This window comes from Hippopotamus amphibius, chromosome 4 (genome assembly GCF_030028045.1).
Source record: "Hippopotamus amphibius kiboko isolate mHipAmp2 chromosome 4, mHipAmp2.hap2, whole genome shotgun sequence".
Classification (NCBI taxonomy): Eukaryota; Metazoa; Chordata; class Mammalia; order Artiodactyla; family Hippopotamidae; genus Hippopotamus; species Hippopotamus amphibius.
In genome coordinates, this window is record NC_080189.1 from 146,342,355 (window position 1) to 146,364,336 (window position 21,982).

Below are 21,982 nucleotides of genomic sequence, written 5' to 3' on the forward strand. Positions count from 1 at the left end.
TATGTATAGTTATTTAGATATATATTTGGGAGTAGGGCAACTATGTTAGGTTTTTCAGATTCCTATTACTGAGAACAGTCTAAGTGTTATATACTTAAAGTGAATGAATTAGTGAAGTTTAAATTCTTGTGAAAAATATACCACATACAGATTCATTATGTGATACTTGGATTTGTTTGGTCCTTCAGCCTGTTTTTGTTAAATCAAATTTTAGCTTCCATAAAAGGAAAAAAAAAATTTTTTTTTAAGGAATAAGGTATTTCAGTTTTGAACTTTGGAAAGTTAACCATATTTTTAAATTATGAAGATCATGAAATAATTGCTTTTCTGTAATAGGACTTTGCTAGTTATTTCATATCTGTAGCCTTTCCGGAGACATGTCATTTGGCCTCAAAGAAGGTGATGTATATTTTAAATCCTAACCATTGGAATATTCTATTTTAAAAAATGCAATGCTTAATATTGATTTAAGAGAACAATTTTATATGACTGCCATTGAAGGGAAGTAGAAGAGGCTGTCTAGTTTAAATTTTATTTTGGAGAAAAAAATAATATTGGATTGAGTAAAGTAAAAGCTTAATTAAGAGCATAATAACATAGAATGGGGGATATGAAATTTTTTGGTAAAGTGCCAGATAGTAAATATTTTAGGCTTTGTAGGCTATCTGACCCAGTCAGCTATTCAACTCTGTCATTGTTGTGGGAAAAGCAGACATAGACAATATGTAAACAAATGCATGTTGCAAGTTGGGAAGAACTGACATCTTGACAATATTGAGTCTTATCCATGAATGTGGAATATCTCTCCATTTATTCTCTCATTTCGTTCACTAGAGTTTTGTAGTTTCTCCATATAGACCTTGTACATGTTTTGTATATGAATCCCTAAGTATTTCATTTTGGGGTGCTAGTGTAAATAGTGTTGTTTTTAATTTCACTTTCCACTCATTCATTGTTGGTATATAGGAAAACAGTTGACTTTTATTATTAACCTTGTATCTTGCAGACTGTTTTTTTTTTTAATTAATTAATTAATTAGTTTATTTTATTGGCTGTGTTGGGTCTTTTTTTTTTGCTGTGCGCAGGCTTTCTTTAGTTGCGGTGAGTGGGGGCTACTCTTTGTTGTGGTGCGTGGGCTCCTCATTGCTGTGGCTTCTCTTGTTGCGGAGCACGGGCTCTAGGCGTGTGGGCTTCAGTAGTTGCAGCACATGAGCTCAATAGTTGTGGCTCACGGGCTCTAAAGTGCAAGCTCAATAGTTGTGGCTCACAGGCCCAGTTGCTCCATGGCATGTGGGATCTTCCTGGAGCAGGGCTTGAACCCATGTCCCCTGCATTGGCAGGCAGATTCTTAATCACTGCGCCACCTAGGAAGCCCTTGCAGACTGTTTTTTGTAGATAGTTTTTATCAAGTTGAGAAAGTTCTCCTCTATCCCTTGTTCACTGAAAGTTTTTATCATGAATGGGTGTTGAATTTTGTCAAATTCTTTTCCTGCATCTATTGATATTATCGTGATTTGCTTACCTGGGATAAATCCCACTTCCTTTTGGTGTCTAATTATTTATACACTTTGGATTCAATCTGCTAATATTTTGTTGAGGGTTTTTGCATTTATTCATGAACAATATTGGTCTGTAGTTTTCTTTTTTGGTAATATCTTTGTCTGGTTTTGTTATTAGTATAATGCTGGCCTCATAAAAAGAGTTAGGAAGTATTCCCTCTGCTTACATCCTCCGAAAGAGATAGTAGAGAATTGGTGTAATTTTTTCCTTAAGTATTTGGTAGAATTCACCAGTGAATCCATCTGGGCCTGGTGATTTCTGTTTTAGAAGGTTATTATTAAACTCTCTGGTTTTGTTAGTCTTATGGCCTGTAATACAGAAACTGATCTGTTTGTAGATAATGTTAAAGGATAATTTTCAAAGAGTTTAAAAATAAGATTCTCAAAATTATAAAATAAACACGTCAACAATTTTTATTTAACTTATTAATTAGTGAAGGAATAAATAAGCTGTCAAGATCAGTTCAGAGGAGAATTTGAAGAAAATATATATGTTTGTCTATTTATCCATCCATCCAACCACAATCAGAAATGCTGAAATAAATTTGCTAGTGGATACAAAACTTATTAATATCCTAAAGGGCGATACAATGTAGTATTTTCTTTTATATATTTACGTAAATCAGTTGTATCTGCCAGACAAAATCTATTTGCTTCCTTATAGATAAAAGCCATTACATTGCTGTGTGTTTTTCACAAAGTAATTCCTATCCCTACAGAGCTGTGAAATAGTCTGGCCCAGCACATTCTCAAACTTTTTCATTTCAGGACACTTTGACCCTATTAAATATTGAATAAGTCAATGAAATTTGTTTAATATACAAATCTTGGAATCAGTTGAAACACTTTATTCTTTATTTAAAAAAGAAGCAGCAATGAAACCCAATTCGTGTTATCTGACTGATGACTTCATCATGGGTACTGAAAGTTTTGAAAAATTCCACAGTACACCTGTTGAGAGATTGAGAGACAAAAGTGGCAAGTAACATCTTAATATTACCATGAAAATAGTTTTGAACTTGTAAACATCCTGACAAGATCTGAGGGTCTCCAGGGCTCCCTAAACCACCCTTTGAGAATCATTGGCCTAGTTAGAAGGGAAAAAAAGTCAAAGATAATCCCTGGAGAACCTGCTAGACCAGGGGTCCCCAACCACCTGGGCTGCAGACCTGTACCAGTCCTGAGGCCTGTTAGGAACCAAGCTGCAGAGCAGGTGGGTGGTGGGTAAGCAAGCTAAGGTTCATCTGCTGCTCCCCATCGCTGGCATCACCACTTGAATCAGTCCTCAGCACAACCACCCCCCACCTCCCTCCCCCCTCAATGGTGGAAATATTGTCTTCCACGAAACCACTCCCTGGTGCCAAGAAGTTTGGGGACCGCTGCACTAGACCACAAATAGCACGCCACTGAAAAGATAGATACTCAGTAGTCTCTTTTGCCCATTTCTAAATTTTGTTTTTTTTCTTAACAGTAGCCCCTTCTCTGACAAATGATGTCCTGCCCAGCATGGGGATTTTCAAGGCTATTCTATAACTATTAAGTCGAAAGTTATTTATTTTTTGATTTTAAAATTAATACGGGTTACTATATGAAAAATCAAAAAATAGGAAAGTATAAAGAAATAGAGAAAACTCTTACAAAGGCAAATAATGTTAACATTATGGGAAAATACCTTTATGACGTTTTTAAAATATTTTTGATTATATATTATCTGTACTCTTTTGCATTCTTCCTCCAACTAAATGTTGTCAAAGCATTTTCATGTTTTAAAAATTTTTTTTATTGTGGTAGAAAACACATAAAGTTTGCCATCTTAACCATTTTTAAAGTAAACAGCTTAATATATTTACATATATTACGGTGTTCAATATATTTACATAGTTGTGAAACAGATCTCCAGAACCTCTTCATCTTGCAGAACTGAAACTCTTACCAGTTAAACAACTCCCCTTTACCCTCTCCCCGAGCCCCTGGTAACCATCATTCTATCCTCTTTATGTATGAGTTTAACTACTTTAGATGCCTCATATAAGTGGAATCATACAGTATTTGTCCCTTTATGGCTGGTTTTTTTCACTTAGCATAAGGCCCTTAAGGTTCACCCATTTTGTAGCATGTGACAGGATATCCTTCCTTTTAAAAGCTGCGTAGTACTCCATTGTATCTATATACCACATTTTATTTATCCATTCACCTATCAGTGGACATTTGGGTTGCTTCCGACTTTTGGCTATTGTTAATAATGCTGCCATGAACATGGATGTGCAAATATCACATTGAGGCCATGCTTTCAATTTTTTTGAATATATACCAAGAGGTGGGATATACCCAGAGCCTGAATCGTATGGTAGGTCTATTTTTAATATTTTGAGAAACAGCCGTACTTTTTCCCTAGCAGTTCTACCATTTTACATTCCCACCAATGAAAGTGCACATCCTTGCAATATTTGTTATTTTCTGGATTTTTTTTTTTTTTTTTTGACTAGCCATCCTAATGGGTGTGAGGTTATTAAAACTTTTTAATGTACTTCTTAGATGACAGCATTTATTTCCATTTTATGTGTAGTATAGGGTAATCATTTTTCTGTTTTCCCATTAAAAACTATTATGAACATTTTTTTTTTCTTTTTCAGATTATTTTCTTAGGTTGTATTTCTTAGAAATGAAATAAATGGGTCAAAAGGTATATAATTTTAAAGATTTTTTTTTTAAGTACTGCCAAATTGTCCTCAAGAAAGGTTTCACCAGTTAACATTAAATCAGGATATTAAAGTGTCTTTCATTTCATGTCTGTGCTGTGAATGTTATCTTACATTTATCTGTGATTTAACAACTGACAAATGCTATCACACTATATTTTAATTTGCATTAGATAAAATAAAAACAAATAAAAATTTGTTAAATAGAACTTTTTTCTCTAGGCCATTTGTACTTTTCCTTTCTCAAATGGTCTATTTGCACACTTATCTTTTTAAATCCCAGTGTTTTGAGCAGATCAGAAAAGATCATAATTAGCAGTGCAAATATGAAGCTACCAGGACTTTTCCTAAATGTACTAATAATCATGGAACCCCTTAGCAGAAAACTTATGAGATCTCTAGGCACATTTTAAAATGACCTGAAGTATTTCTCTGTGATTAAGGGTCTTTGGCTACAGATTTGCATAATTAATTATGTTAACAAGCCCTTTCCTCATTATCTGGAGGGAAACCTTAGGTCAACTCCTGCAGTTTTATGGTCAATTTGCATTTCCTGGAGTTTGGCTCAGTGGTTTCTTACCGTAAGTGGTTTTTCTGCTGATAGTGAAGGCTATACAGAAGGCTTTCCTGAAGTCAGAGAAAACAGGGAGATGATATGTAGTTTTTCCACTGGACTGAAGATGTTTGGAAGAATATGAGGTACAACAATGAAATAATCCAAATATTATGAGGAGGGAGGCAAAGGTTTATATTAGAATGGTTTGTGTGATAAAAGAAATGTTATACCCATTTCTTTTTGTTTATAAATGGTGTCGCAAAACAGAAACTCAGCTCCTCGGCTAAAATATTTAAGGCATTGCCTATACAGCAGCTAATATTACAATAATGCTGTACTCATCACAGTCTGATTGTCTTCATGTCAATATATCATAAATCAATATTGTGGGGATGTGGCTTTTCTCCTACATTTAAGCACTTTAGGTTTGTTCTGATTTAAACAGAAAAAAATACTCTTGCAAGCATTGAGAGAGAGGTTCATGTTTTGAAACTAATTTTAGATAGGTATGTAACTCATAGTAGAATATAACGCTGTGTTTCCCAGCAGTTTTTAGAGAAGACCATTTATTCAGAATTATCATGGTTCTGTTGACATATTTTTTCTAGAACTCTACTTTGAGGCACTGTCCATCTTCACTCAAGAAGTAACAAACAAAATGCACAGTACATTCTGTGGCGCTTTCTGGTAAGGCAAATGTTGGCAGGTCGAACCTGTGTGTTCATTTGAAAGAAATGGTTTGACCCAGTGGTGCAGAGGTTATTATGAAAGGATTCTCTGGAGTAAAGACCAAGATCCACGGGGAGAAGGTCACTTTCGCATTCCCCTTCCTTAAATATCAATTCATGACTACCTCGCCTAGAAAAGGGTATTTCTGCCCAGCAGATCCGTTAGTTCCTAGACACCATTCAGAGCACAAGTGGTTTGATTCAGTATAGATTTACTGATGGAACAGAATTTTCAAGAGTACCAAATGCCTTTCTAAGTAAAGAATCAGACACTTTACTCACACATTCTGTGGACAAATGACGCCTCTAATGTAAAATGGACTATGAGGTGTTTTGTCTTAATTTTCTGTAATTTATTGATTCACAGTAGCAAAATCTTGTGAAATATCTTTAATATGAAACAGAATAGGGTTTATAAAGTCTTTTATTCTGTGGCTGATAAAATCCTAGGGTAAAATTAGTCAAACATACTTTTCTATCAATAGTTAATGGGAAGGAGTTCCATATTATTTTCTGCACTTACAAAAATTGATTTAAAAATATAGAAGACTGCTGTGTCATTTTCTGATTCAGCCATTCCCTGTTAATTGTTCTTATAAAAGTTTTGGGTGGACTATATGATCGACTCACATTTTGTAACTTTCTTTATGTAGGTTTTATTTTTTTAATAAATTTATTATTTATTGTATTTATTGGCTGCTTTGGGTCTTCGTTGCTGCGCAAGGGCTTTCTCTAGTTGTGGCGAGTGGGGGCTACTCTTTGTTGTGGTGCGAGGGCTTCTTGTTGCGGTGGCTTCTCGTTGTGGAACATGGCTCTAGGGGCAAGGGCTTCAGTAGCTGCAGCACGTGGGCTCAGTAGTTGTGGCTCGAGGGCTCTGGTGCACAAGGCTTAGTTGCTCCATGGCATGTGGGATGTTTCCAGACCAGGGCTTGAATCCTTGTCCCCTGCATTGGCAGGCAGATTCTTAACCACTGCGTCACCAGGGAAGTCCCAATGTAGGTTTTATTTTTTAAAGGGGTTGGTCCTAAGTAGGTAAGATGTAACATCATTAATTTTCAACTGTTATTTGGTTTGTCTTTACTGAGATTTTCAAATGTATTATTTATCTTGTTTTGTTCTATTGAAGAAACAGTTTTAATACCCAGGTTTAAAAGTGACAAACTATATGTCCATATTATAGCAATAATGCTATAATTAATTTAGTTCAATCATCTAGTTCAGAGGTCTGAACTTTTTTGAAGTGGGAATTTCTAAAAGTAATATCAGACAGAAAGCCTTTAAATTAGCAGTTGTCCCAAGCAGAACTAATACAAGTAATTAAGTCAAAATTTCAAACCATATATTATGGCTCACATTGTAGAAAACTCTGCAGTGGGATGATGCAGATTCTTTAGTCTATTATCTACTGTGTCACTTTGGCCCACAGTCTCTTGGGTTTCATTTTATTCACATGTAAAATGTGAGGTTTGGATTAGCTCACCAGTTCTGTGATGGTTTTGTCTCCAGTGGCTTTAACATTTTTTTTCTTTAAGTATTTTAAAAAAATTTATTATTTATTTATTTTTGGCTATATTGTATCTTTGTTGCTGTGTGCAGGCTTTCTCTAGTTGTGGCAAGCTGGGACTACTCTTTGTTGTGGTGCAAGGGCTCTAGGTGCACGGGCTTTAGTAGTTGTGGCACACGGGCTCAGTTGCTCCACCGCTGTGGGACTTTCCTGGACCAGGGATTGAACCCATGTCACCTGCACTAGCAGGCGGATTCTTTACCACTGCGCCACCAGGGAAGTCCTCCAGTGGCTTTTAAAGGGGTGCTACATTCATTGTCTGAGTTGACCCTCGGTGTCCTGCATCAGAAGTCAGGATGAGTCCTTTTTAAATCTGGCAAAGTTGAAACCTGAAATGAGTGATTTGCCTAGTAATAAGTTTAGTGTAATGACAGAACCAGAGTTATAACTCAAGTCTCCACTACCATCACATCCTAGATGATTGATTACCTGTTACAGCTCTGCATGTTAGATACACATGTTCCTTTCCTCACTTCCTATCCATCCAACAGTCACAGCGGAGAGTGTTTATCTAATGCTTATCTAATGTGATATTTCTTTCCTACCCAGCCTGGACATGGCTTCAGAATCTATCTCAAAGCAACATTCTAATAGCTACAGTTAATAAACAAGGACTTCTAACTAGTTTGACATCGTAGGTAGTAGAATCTTTAAAAGAAAAAAGGCCACTCCTAGTTTTTTAAAGGAAATTTACTTCTGTTGTTTAATTCAAGTGGGATATTGGTTGCTTTATTTTTAGCAGTGGTTCTGGCTGCGATGATTCCCTTTTAATTAAAAAAATTATAGATTTCCACGTGACCATGAATTCAATAACACTTTCAAGGAATTTCGGTTTTATTAATCACAGTATATAAATTCATTTGGCGAAATGGGCATACATATATATACAAAACATTTACATGCTTATGAATGAAAGACTCCTTGTAACACTTCCAACTGCCTCACCCGCCCCGTCCCCAGTTCCCACCCACCAAGGGTCAGGCATTAGAAATCATTATTCTATACTACTTTTGTCTTTTTTTCTGGGTTTTAATTTAAGTAGGATCGCTTTTTTCTTTTAAGGGACCTCATGAGTGGTTTCCATCCTGTGTACTGTGGAGTCCCAATTCCAGGAGGTGTGTCGGGGGAGCCCCCCTTGCCTCACACCCTTTCCAGCTTTAACCAGCCTGTCTACTTCAAACTCTTCTATATATTGGGGATCTCCATGAGATTTCATTTAGATAAAAGGTGTCACAGCTTTTTAAAATTGAAAACCACTGATAATCCTACCTGCCTATTTTTTAAACAGTGCTTCGAGGTTACCCTATTAGTTAACACTAGAGCCAGGATAAGGACCGCTGTTGTCCAACTTGCAGGCCACTCTTCATCCCCTTACCCGAGCTGCTATTCGTAGGACAGTGGAGGATGTAAGCTAACACCACCACCAGCTCTGAGTCTAGCACATACTTATATGGAAAGAAAAACTGTTTATGTTGTAATATCAGGGGACTCAAATCTATTTCCACCCTTGACTGAAAGGTTATGTGGTGTACATGTTTGTAAATGTTTGTCTTGTTTGGGTGTGGGCTTCTTTCACTGTTTGCGGTGGGTGGAGGGATGGTGAAGCTTTTTTATGTTTTTAACTTAATTTTATTTTAAAACAGTGATGAGTGATGCTATGCGCAGAAGACAGTTTCCTTTCTCTTCTTCCTGTGCTGTGCTATGCTTCCTTCCCATGCTATGTTTGTGGCATGCTTTACCTTGTCCTGATTTTAATCACTGTCTAAGCAGAGTCTCTGGTCTCTTTCTTAAATGTTGCTGTCTGTCAGAGAACAACCTGTGGGGCTCATTTCTCTGCATTGGTCACCTGTTATCATTATTAAATCAACATGCCATCAAGATACCAGACAAATCTGATACTTAACATACCTGGTCTGGACTACCTTTTTTTTTTTTTCCCTGAGATGTTAGTTTGAAGCCAAATGTCCCTCTAAAGCTCACTGTGATTTTTAAGACTTGCTTACCTCAGTTTACCTTACACATTTGAGGCCGTAGGTGATCCGGAGTAACTGGAACAAGTGTCTGGTGACAGTCTGCAGAGGGTGCTGTGTGCATCCCAGCTCCACGCCTGGGTGTGGGGTGGTAAGTGCTCCTTTCAGATTCTTCTGGGTTGGCTGCTCCCGCAGACCCCTGACAGAGCTTGCTTCCTTGCGCTCCTCAGGAAGGTCATCTCCCAAGCAGAGATGCTTTTCTGGTAACTGCGGCAAAGCCGACCTTGTCACTTCAGTCAACAGTTTCAGCCTGCTCCTTTCCCATGTGTTTTAACAGGCCTGATGCTGAGAAACTGAAATGACTTTCTTTGGACCAGTTCACTTTTTCCTTAAAGTAGAAGTGCCCAGAGTTAGGAAATAACAGGAGGAAAGAAAAAAAAAAAACAAACGGTAAGAGAGTCTTATGTCAGAAAACTGAAACTCTCTGTTGTCTCTAACAGGAGATATTTCCCTATCATCTATCAGCCCTTTAACAAGTCAGTTTTCTTTCAGAGTAAGTTAGGATGGTACTGCAGGTTCTTTGACTGCCTAAGGGAAGACTCTGTATGAGAGCTTTAGTTATCATAGCTCATCACCAATGCACTAGCGGCTCACCAGGTTCCCTTGGCGGGTGGGGGAGAGCTTGGTGGGTGGGGGAGAGCTTGGTGAGTCACGTAATGAGTTTGAAGGGCCTTCAAAGTATATACAAAGTTAATGTGCTTTGGTGGAAATAGTTCACTAATGGTAACTTCATTTTCTTCTCAAGGCATATTGGGGTCTCAGAGGTGTTAAAATGTCCACAGATCGTATCTGTGCTGCTGGAATTATTGATTAGCTTGTTGTAATCATGACCAGAGTAACAGCTATTTCAGGTAAAAGAGTAGGAATGTAACCTGAAGGATTATTATCCAGAAGCTGTTTCTTAAAGGCATCCCTAGGAATCTGAGTAAATCTGTAGTCTAGTTAACTGTGATGTGTGTCAATATCAGTTTCCTGGGTTTGGTAATGTCATAGTTATGTAAGATATTACCAATGAGGGAAGCAAGGGACTTTTCTCTCCTTCTCCTCCTCTTTCTTCTTTTTTGTTTTGCAATTTCTTATGTCTAAGATTATGGCAAGATTAAAAAGTTAAAAGAAAAATACCCTGAGAAGAAGATTACCATTCCAGGTGAGACATTTCACTTCAGATCTAATATCTTTCATTCATTCCTGCTCCCTTCCTCCCCTCCTCCTTCCTTCCCTTCCTCCCTCCCTTCTTTCCTCAGCTTTACGAGGTACATCTCACATACATAAATCACCTATTTTAGAGTACAGTTAATTGGCTTTTTCACAGTTCATTGTTTATCCACAGAGTTGTGTAGCCATCACCACAAGCTAATCCTAGAACATTTTCAACTCTCCACAAAGGAACTCCATAGGCATTAGCAGTCATCTGTGTCTCCTCTCCTCCCCTCACCCGCATCTCCATCCCAGGCAACAGTGAATCTGCTTTCTGTCTGTATGCATTGGCCTCTTCTGGACATTAATATAAATGGTGTCATAAGATATATGTGGTCTTGTGTGACTGGCTTCTTTCATTTAGTGTAATGTTTTCAAGACTTCATCCATGTCATAGCATATGTCAGGACTTAATTCTTTTTTATTGCCAAATAATATTCCATTCTATGGATACACTACATTTGCTTATTCTTAGACATTTAGGTTGTTTCCATTCTGTGGTAATTATGAACAATGCTCCTGTGAGCATTCATGGATAAGTTTTTGTGTGAACATATGTTTTCAGTTCTCTTGGGTAAATACTTAAGCATGGAATTGCTAGGTCATATGGAGACTCTATGCTGAACGTTTTGAGGAACTGCCAAACTGTTTTCCAAAGTAGCTGTACCATTTTATGTTCGCATCAACATTGAATAAGAGTTCCAGTTTTCCACAGCTCAGCTGTTTCTTGAACACTCTTTTTGTTGTGTTTACTAAATGTTTCTTCTTGTCTCGGTGGCTGTGGGAGTAGGGAGCTGAATGGTGACTTTGGAGGAAACGAAACAAATGAAAGTCAAATAAATTATTTTCAGATTGGCTGAATGTAGCTCTGGAAACCTTTCAGCCCCTAGCCTACAAACCTTCCTGTTTGAATGGATATGACATTACCAGGATTTTTACTTTCCTGCTTTTATTCTCCCTGAGGAGAGAAAAGAAATACGTCTTTTCCTCAGCTAGACGTGGAAGGTTCAAATAAACATAAAGGACCCCTGAGTTATTAACAGTTCTGGGGGAACATGTACTTGGACTATGCCCAGAATAGTTTCTCTAAAATCATTCTCTTGGTGCTTCCTGTGTGCTGTTCTCCCCCGGCGTGTAACACACGCGCTGAATCAAGGCTTGTTGAGTCGGTATTTGGAAAAGAAGCGGTGGCTGGATGCTGGTCAGCGGGCTCTGGCTGTTGGCAGGCCCCCCAGCCCCACCCCCGGCTCAAGCTTGCTGCAGGCCGCAGCCTCTCAGGGTTGTTTCAGGACTGCAGCAGGCAGTAGTGTTTGCATTTGCCCCGTCTGAGCTCAGGGTCACGAGGCCTACCGTAACCCACCGGGGCCATGGGCAGGCACGTCTGGAGATCTTGGAGATGGCCCAGGACGCCAGCCGAAAGCAAGATCCCAGCGCCTTTGCCTTGTGTGGCCGACCTGAGGAGTAGGCAGGGAAGGGAACACCAAGAGAGAAGACACATCATTTTGTAGTCCTGGAATGTAGATCTGACAGCCCCCACTATCTTCTGGCCGCTCTTGGTTACTTTTGGTCATATATTGGCAGTAAGCAACCAGATTCTTTTGCCTGCTGAAACCAAACTGTAACAGAGAAGACGCGCCTCTTATGACTACTTTTCTCACATTCCACCTATTTTTTTTTTCCAGAATAGAATATATATATTTTTGTATTCAAGTAACTGCAAATAGGAAACCAGATGGGGGCCCAAGGCTGGTACAAATAATGGCTGCCCCCTGCAACCCCCACCGCCATGTATCTTCTTGCCGAGCAGAACTTTTTTTTTTCAGACCTTTATTGGAGTATAATTGCTTTACACTGTTGTGCCAGTTTCTGCTGTACAGCAGAGTGAATCATCTGCATTTATACATATCCCCCCATAGCCCCTCCCTCTTGAGCCTTCTTCCCATCCTCCCTATCCCACCTTTCTAGGTCATCACCCATCATCAAGTTGATCTCCCTTTGCTATACAGCAGCTTCCTACTAGCTCTCTAGTCAGAGCGGAACTTTATGAATGATGGTTGCAAGGGTAGATTCCCTCCAGATTTTTGTTAACACACTCAGTGTGTGCTTCTGTCATTCTCCTTGTGGGTGAGGCTCACTACACACAGGTAGGTGTTCCTAGGGCCCCTCCAGGCCTGTTTTAGCTGGCTGTCTCCTCCTTGAGCACTCTCCAGCCATACCTCCTTTGACTTCCCAGAGTCCCTCCCTGAAATGCCTTGCGCAAATCAGGAGAGGACCCCATGTTCCTTTCTCCTCTCCATTAAAAAACTGTCCATCTCAGGCACATTCTTCCAACGTCCTGTATTACCTCTGTCAAATCAATATCTTTCTTCCATTAAAATGAGGTTGGGGGTATATGTATGTATGTATGGGTATGTGGTTTTTGGACAGCTGTCTGTTTATTACATCCATGCAAATTGTTTACCCATTTTATTCAGCCTACATTTCATAGATTAGGCAAAAAAAAATTTTTAAGTTCATCCATTTCAAGGGTCAGTTTCCCATCTCCATGAAGCATTAGAATACTTTGTTAGAGTAACAGTTGATGTATTTTCTGTTGGCTAGCCCATTGTGTAATTTCTGTAGTAATTAATGTATCTGGTTTAATGACTTCAATTGGAGCTATAAAAAATTGAACTTAAATACATACAATACATATTTATTCCTTTGACTTGTTTTTGGCCCAGCCAATGCTTTGACCGGATTCAGAGTTCATAATGCCTTCCTAAACTCCCACAAATAGGAGTTTCCAGCAGTTAATATTTTTTTTTAAAACAAATCATTGATACACATTTGTTCATCTGACATTATGTTTGACCTGGTCTTGGGAGAAAGAGAAATGTCTAAAAATAGGCTGCTTCTCATGCAGGTAGGGAGTGGAAAACTGGCTCTTCCTAATCTGTTACTGATCACAGTTGCCCCAGAGAGGCAGCCTGTGTGACATGCTAGGCCTCAGGACTAGCTCCCTGTGAGTGTGTCTGACCGATTTCTAAGGCAGTAGGGATTGATCAACCGTCAGTCACCGTAACACTTCATACAGTTACCTTCATCTTCAGTAGTGTGAGTGGATTTATCTACATTACAACTTATCCACAGAACATCATCCTTTTTTCTCTTTGTGACATTTTCACCTTTGATGGGCTTCTGACTGTATCAGTATGGCTTTTAACTGTAGTTATGAATGGAAGTCTGAGATCTGATTCCTCTAAATAAACATGTCTTGTGCTGTCCAGTAAAGTAGCACCAGCTGTATGTGGCTATTTATAAGCAGGTGTGAAACATAACAGAAGAACAGAGAATGAGTGATCCTTCATGAAGGAGAAAATGTAAAGCCACTTCCTGAAGTGCTGTAAGAAAAGTTGAAAGTGCTCTTGCTCGTCCCAGAAGACAGCAGAGAACAAGGACCAGGATGCTCCTACAGCATGGTCTGTAGTCTCCCCAGGGGCTTATGACTAAGTGCTGTGGAGTAAGTTTTTCCAGCCTGCAGGAAAAGATTGTTAAAAAACAAACAAGCAAACAAACAAAAACGTCCCCCAAACCACACTCATACAACCTCACCTACAAAGTTTCTGAAGATAGGCTGGTGATAGGGGTAGTAGTAGAGTGTGTTAAGTTCCTCTTCAGCATCATACACTTAGCCTAAGTTTGGCGAGGGATATAGTTGTAATTTTGATATAGGCACCATTACTAACTAATGCCAACATTAAAAAGAACACAGTTACAATAGCCACATTTCAGACCCTTGTTAGCTACATGTGGCTAGTGGCTACTCTGTTGGACATCGCAGAGATAGAATATATCTGTCATTACAGAAGGTTGGCTATCTGTTGGCTTCTTTTTAGTCCACAGTAAGTTTGTGTGCAAACTATTATACAATACGCTTTCCTCCAAGAGTAAAACTCAGACTAAAGTCTAGAAAATGGGAATTTCTGCTCCCCAGAACTGGATCTTAGATCTACCTAAGACTTAGTGCCAATGTCTTTTATATGTTTGTGAACATATAAACATATAAGGTTTGGTTTGAATATGAACTTGGCCGTAAGACATTCTGATTCATCCAGTCTTTATTTACCTACTCTGGCTTCTTGCTCTCAGGAGCCTGCCTTTTCAAGTATTCCTTTGCTGCCCAGTCCTTTGCCTCAGGGGCTGTGGTACTACATTTAGCCATGCTTTTATTCATTCTTAACTGTGGTCTAACATCTTGCTTCAAATGTATACATTTACCTTGTCTGGGTGTTAGCCATAGATTGTGTTTGAACCCAAGAGTGGTTTCTGCTATGGACGAAGTTTTTTGTTTTGAAAACCCAGATTTTCCAGAATGGCATCCATTGCCAATCACTGAACCTCAATGAAAAGTATTGTCTTGACTTTATTTCTTGATTTTAAGCATTTGAACAAAGTTTCAAGGCCTCTATTCTTGAGATTTTGCTTTACCAGAAGCTTCTGGCAGGAGATAGAATGATCTGAGGAAGAGACTCAGGAGGTTAGAGAATTGGTGTCTCTGTCCTCCAAATGTCATGGAATGTGACAAAATTTTAACCTCTTAAAAGGCAAAGGCAATATATTTTACTTTATCCCCTGTTCTTAAGCTATAAGTACTTAAGCTATAGTACTTATACTGTATTGGCTGCTTGATTAACTCTAGAGCAGACATGCTCAATTTGGTTTTTTCTTTGTTTTAATTTTTGTTAACATTTGAAGGTGCTAAAATTGAATATTCTATATTGAAAATGTTTGCCTAGATTTGAACAATGAACTGGTTTATTACATGATTTCCTCTTGAACCACACTCATTATTGCTTCCAACAATACTTACTGTGAATCTATTAATGATAATTAATAGCTCTCTTGATGAAGCCAAAAAATGAATGTGGTTAGTGAGGCAACACTGATGAAACAGTGTTTTTCTAACACAAAATAGGACTTGGGCTCCTTTCTTTGACTTTGCTTCCTCCCTGCATCTTATTCCACAGATCTGTGTAGCCCCATTTATTCCATTAGGCCCTGAGGACCTCTGGAACTAGATACAGTATGGCTCTAGGATTCTGGGTGCAGTGGAGTGCTGGATTTGTTGGGCAGATATCTTGATTTGAGCCTAACCTGTGTCAGCTTTGCCACTACTAGCTCTGAGTCTGGGAAGTTTTGATCTAATTTCCCTTTCAATAAACTGAATATTATGATGCCTGGCTTCTCTGTGTACTTAGAGGGGGCTTGTGAAGATCAAAGGAGAAGGAGTACATGGAATCGTTTTGCACAGTACTATAAAATGTGAGGTCTTGCTACTGAAAGAGTAATACCATTGCTCATGTGTATCTGAGGATTGATATTTATACACATTGAACTCTTATTTATGTGTCAAGAAACTCAAGCCTTATGGCATTGGGGCAACTAAGAACAACTGAAAGGAATCTAATGGAATATATACTCCAAATGTATTTTTGTTGCCTGAGGATGATTTATTTTATTTTATTTTTATTTATTTTTTTTGCATTTGAAAGGTCACTTGATACCTCTTATTATTTTCAAGTAGTTTGAGCATGGAGCGCAGGACATTTTCCACTGGAATCCATTTGGTGGTAGGTTTTTCCCTGGAACATTCAGCTAAGTGGAGGGGGATTGAACTAATGTCTACTTCCTTGTGTGCTGTTCTCTGGGCTGACTTGGTTTGTAGTTTTGTAAGAGTATAGAGAAGCCACCAAGTAGCACCAAGTGGCTATTTCTTTGTTCTTTTCCATTTAGTTGATGCATCAGAATTATTTTGATTGCAAGCAAGAGAAACTAAACTTAAGGGGGAAAAAAAAAGAATTTGCCAGAAGAATATGGGATAGCCCTAGTGAAAGCTGGAAAGCACAGGTGGCTCTGGAGATTTAGAATTCTAGGGAGAAAGTTGACTTGGCCTATTTTAGGTCTTTGCTCAGCACTGGCACATTTTTGGCAGGGTTGGAGGGGTGGGAGCGAGACACCAAGAGTGTAAGGAATAAGGGTGGGTCATTCCCTATAAAATCAGTACGCTAGACAGGCAAACATAACCGTAGATTTCAGCAGGATTTTCAGTTCTCTGAAGTTAGGGGGCAACTTAACATGCTCTGTCCTTGTGTCTACGAGCTTGGGTTAAACCTCCATCCCCTTTTATTAACCAGAGAAGTAGAAGTTGAGAAAGATTAAAGAGGAAAGGATCTTCACTGCTGGGCACCACTGTGCACACCCAGGGCTATGGAATGGGTGGTCCTCACCGCTCCGAAGGCAGGCACTCTTATATAGTAGGGTCGTTTGGTACTCCATTATTTTTTTCTTTTTTGCTTTACCATTGTAATTATATAATGTTAAATAGCGGGGAGAAAAGAAGTAAGGCTGTTATCTCAACTGGGGGCAGCCCCGAGCATAGAACCTGGTTGCTAATAGATGCCCGTTAAATATTTTTTGAAGAAATGCTGGAATTACAACATATTTTGGCCTTTCTTACCATATTCTTCTTCTTCTTTTTTTTAATCTTCAGGGACAGAAAACACCCTAGCAGTGATACTGAAATCTTTTAAATTTGTGGCATAAGAAAATGTAATTACAGTGTCAACATTGTCATCCTCTATTCATCATTCTTTATGGAAAAAAAATAATTACAGTGGTTCTCACCGACACAATTCCAAGGAGCTAATGGTTTCCCATGACATAAGTTGGATTTTAAGATATTTTACCTGAAGATAATATCAGCTTTTCATAGAATTTAGAAATGACATTCTTGCCCAGTATTAGTCTTTGTCCCCTTCCCCCTCCCCCCACTTAGAGGGGGAAATTGCATTTTTACAATTGGTTGAAAATGGTTTAGAGCATCACTTGATTTGATGATATCTGGAAATTCACTTAAACTGTTTTGTCTTCCTGTACATTTAAGTGGATGCTAAAAGGGAAATAACTCTGTAGAAGCAGAAGGGTTATTTTTAGATTGCACTCCTATATTTGGGCTTCATTACTCAAATTCCCCCCCCTCCCGCCCCACCCCGGGTTTATGTGTACTGTGCTTGATGGCTTTTCCTTATTCTTCTCTTTGCCCAGAACCACCTGGAGGCCAGCATACTCTGTACTTGGTCAGTCTGTAATCTGAATAAACCGTGTGTCTTCCTTGCCTACCTCTTCCCTCCCCCACCTCTTCCCTCCCCCGTCCCCCAAGTGTTGTAGATCTAAAGGTTACTTTGCTTCAGATTTACCTCAGGTTTCAAGTAATTTATTTCTCCAATGGCCATCCATTGGTAGAATGAATATTCTCCATTTTTCTCCCCCTGAGTTCTCAAACACCTTAATCTGCAATTGATTTTTTTTAAGTTATATGATATTTAGAAAATGTTGGAGAAGTAGTCTAATTAATTCCTCTTTTATGAGGATTTGACTGAATATTTGTAGCTCTGATTAGCCAGCAAGTATTGAAACTAAGAAGCTTAGTTCAGTGGGCTGATTTGGAAGATGTCCTCTGGGTATTTCCTCAGTGTATGTCATTTTGCACAGACTTACAGGTCAGCAGTGGAAGGTGTTGATTTAGCACGTTTGCCAAAGACACTCCTGGTTTTCACTGAGCAGGGGATGCTTTTTGTAGTTTGTTTTCCATTACGTTTGGAGGAGATCTTCTTGACGCCAGTGTATTATTTAGCATTTGTTTTTGTTGTTGTTGAGTTTGATTTAGAAATTCACTTGACATCATTCTTAGAGATAAAACCAAGATTTGAAATATACAAATAAGATTAAAAGGAAGACCCAGATTTACTTGTAATCTATCCTGGCCCTTTGTGTATTCATTCTGCTCTCAGTTTTGAAGTACAGTGAAATATTTCTCCATTCATTAGCCCTGTAACAGGTGGTCAACAGTGTAGTCCTAAATTCTAACAACTTGGTAAACGTAAATAGGTTGTATAAAACCTGCTTGATACACTTCTTTTTTTTAAAATTTATTTATTTTATTTATTTATTGACTGTGTTGGGTCTTCGTTGCTCTACACGGGCTTTCTCTAGTTGCTGCGAGCGGGGGCTACTCTTCATTGTGGTGTGCAGGCTCCTCATTGTAGTGGCTTCTCTTGTTGTGGAGCACGGGCCCTAGGTGGGTGGGCTTCAGTAGCTGCGGCACATGGGCTCAGTAGTTGTGGCTCACGGGCTCTAGAGCTCAGGCTCAATAGTTGTGGCGCACGGGCTTAGTTGCTCCGTGGCATGTGGAATCTTCCCAGGGCAGGGCTCAAACCCGTGTCCCCTGCATTGGCAGGCAGATTCTTTACCACTGCGCCACCTAGGAAGTCCAATACACTTCTTGATTGAAATTCAAAGGAAGGAGGCTTTCCCCCACCTTGTGTGTCGGCGTCTGTCCTCAGCAAGCTCTCAGAGGCCCTTCAGGGAAACCATGGCTCTGGCTGGTGTTTCCATCCTGATGGGTGGCCAGGTCTATTTTCCTGCCTATAAATAATTCATTGGGTTGCAATGAATGCCAAATAAGTTTCTCCCCGCAAAACCCATTTTAATAGTAGAATGTTTGAAATAATGGAACAGTGACGGGGTAAATTTAGCTCTGTCAACTTACTGGTGTAAACCTTAGTTGATTTTAAATTCAAGGCCTGTCATTAGCTCTCTTTCCTTTACAAATGGAGTTTCAGCTGTGATGCAGACAAGGCCAACCGCATGACAAATCCATTGTTCCTCTGTGAAACAGTGGGTATCTGGGTAGGCCTTTTGCCACTTCCTTACAAATTGATTCCCACAGGTGGCCATAGTGGAAGTTGACTCACGGAGCCTTTGCCAACTAGAAGTCTGACTAGGGGAGCACAGAGACTGGTGTAACTGGAAGCAAACATTAGGGCTGAGCGAGCAGGGCGATGGATGGTGGTGGTGGTCATGGTGGTGTGGTGGACAGGGACGCTTGGAGGCGTTTTCTTACAAACAGGGGTCCCCTTACCCACAGAAGCAGTAGTGTTCAGGGTAATATCGGGCCTCTTCCTGGGCCTGGGGGGCCTGGGTTTCTTTCTATCCAAGCAAAGTAAACACTTAAAAAAACAAAAAAGGGGTTTCCCTGGTGGTGCAGTGGTTGAGAATCCACCTGCCCAATGCAGAGGACACAGGTTTGAGCCCTGGTCCAGGAAGATCCCACATGCCACAGAGCAACCAAGCCCATGCGCCACAACTATTGAGCCTGTGCTCTAGAGCCCATGAGCCACAACTATTGAGCCCATGTGCCACAACTACTGAAGCCTGCATACCTAGAGCCTGGGCCCCGCAACAAGAGAAGCTACCGCAGTAAGTCCACGCACCGCAATAAAGAGTAGCCCCCGCTCGCCACAACTGGAGAAAGCCTGTGTGCAGCAACGGAGACCCAATGCAGCCAATAAAGAAATAAATAACTTAATTAATTTATAAAAAACAAAACAAAAAACAAAAATATTAATTAAGTTGACCATTTGAATTTAAGAAGCATTGTTCCATGGCATGTAGGACTCCTTTCATTATCCTGTTGTCAGAATTACAGGTTTTCTCTTTTGAACAGTGGTACACTTGCTATCAGCATGTCTTTTGCTGCTTATAATGATGTAGAGGTTAAGGCGGATCAAATTTAAATGTTTCAGCAGGTGGGTAACACAACTCAGCACGGGAAGGAAAGCAATCATTCATTTTGCATATTAAACACACAAGAATATTCACTTCCACTCGTCTCCCATTTTTCTTCAGACACGTGGCACACCATTGTCTCTTTTCCCGCTTTTGATAGAAATGCAAGCCCAGGAATTATTTTGCCATCTTTCTACTTATGTGCAAGTGATAATGATGAAAACCGGCAGCTGGCTCCTGGGCTTGGCGTTGGGGAAAGTGTTGGGAGTGGTGGGATCCTGGCTGACTGCATCCGTTTGTTGTGCTTGGGAATTAAAGTCCTGTGTTAATAGAATGCCCAACTATTTGACAATAAATAAAATTACGTTTTAAAACATTATTTTTTAAGGCGGCTGTTTGGTCTAAAGATTAAGAGCTTGGCTCTGAAGCCAGACAGCCAGAGTTCAGGTCTCAGCCGTGCCATTTATTCAGGTATGACCTTGGACCATACAGTTAATCCTTGAGCCCCCGATCCTCGCTGGAAAACAATGCCAGTAATAAAAACCTCCTCATAGGCTTGTAGTTAGAAGGTGATGAGAAGGTCCATTAGAAGAACTCAGTGCCTGACATATACAGTTAAGTGCTTAACAAACATTAGCTGCGACTATATTACCAGTCAACACTGATTGAGTCTAAGAAAGGTATGAATGAACCACCAATATGCAACTTGTGTTTAAGAGTACAGACTTTGGAGCCAGCCAGCTTTGAATCTAGGTGCTACCATTTACTAGCTGAGTATCGTTAGGCAACTTATGTGACCCATCTGAGCCTTTGCTTCTAGTCAGTTGTAAGTGTGGCATGGTAGTACTGACTTTGGGGCTTAATGAGGGTTCATTGAGGTAAGGCATGTGAAGTGATTGGCACATTTGATAAATATACTATTTATTGAGCACTTCGTAAACTCTCCACCAGCCTCTGGGTTAGTACTGTTTTATCCCCACTTTACAGGGGAGGAAACTGATTGCAAGTTAATTCCTTTGGGAAGTTGTGCGCTGGTGTTTCTCCAGCAGTGGTGCTGGAAGGTTCATGCTTCTGCATACTTTTCACTGTTTGTCCTTCGATAGCCTGTTCAGGTGTGCTCATAAACGTCCATACCTGTCACCTCACAGCGTTCGCCATAAGGAGAGTTTGTTCTGCACATTGTCACATCTTAGGAAGGCCAGTTGGATGTTACACCCATAGAATGTTTCATAACTACTCATTCTTCCTAAATTTACATTGTTCACTGAGAGTCATGGTTTTATCAAAGCACCTCTGACTTGGCCTTTCTTCTGAATGCCCTTGATTTTTTTTATTCTTGGATCTAAAAGTAGAAAGTTGTCTTTTCAGATTCTTAAGTCCTCTAAAACATTGGAGGGAAAAGGGAATTGACAAAGGAGATTGATTTGGTGGCTGTTCACCAACATATTGAAATTCTCTTCCCTTGAAACAGCCCTCCATTTAGTTTGGAGATGGTAAACCAAGCCATATAGTACATCTTTCCAGGCTTTCGAGGAATATTGTCTTTTGTCCAAACCAGCCAACTGCTTTGAAAGATTTCTGTTGATACATGCACACAGCTGGTACACAGAGGTGTCGAGGAGACAGAACTCACTTCATCCAATGAATAGCCTGGTAGACTTAGGAAAATAGGCTTAATTATGCTTAATAACGGGAAATTCCCTTTCTTAAAAAAAAATCCTATTTGAAATGACATAAAATGGTCTTTACAGTGAGGAAGGCAGTCAGTTGTTTTGCAGGGAGGGGATAATCACTTCCTTAACAGAAACTGTCTCTAACAAAGTGTTCTTTCTTGAGCTGCTAGGCATTTGAAGCTTCAGGTAATTTTCAGCAGATCAAAAGAAAGAAGTTGCAGCAAAATAGAGTTGCAAAAGCAATCCTTACACAAGGAGTAGTTTTCTATCCAGTCATGGTTTTTAGTAGCTAAGGATCTGAAGATGGAAATTTCTTAGAATCATGATTTTGCTCATTACTCATCACGCATGGTCTGGCCCCTGCTGA

The 21,982-nt window shown here is 39.5% G+C and overlaps 1 protein-coding gene across 9 annotated transcripts in view; it reads left to right on the forward strand.

Annotated features, from left to right (window-relative positions):
- DAAM1 (dishevelled associated activator of morphogenesis 1) overlaps positions 1 to 21,982 on the forward strand; it is a 162,536-nt gene that overhangs the window by 15,597 nt on the left and 124,957 nt on the right. The window lies entirely within an intron of this gene.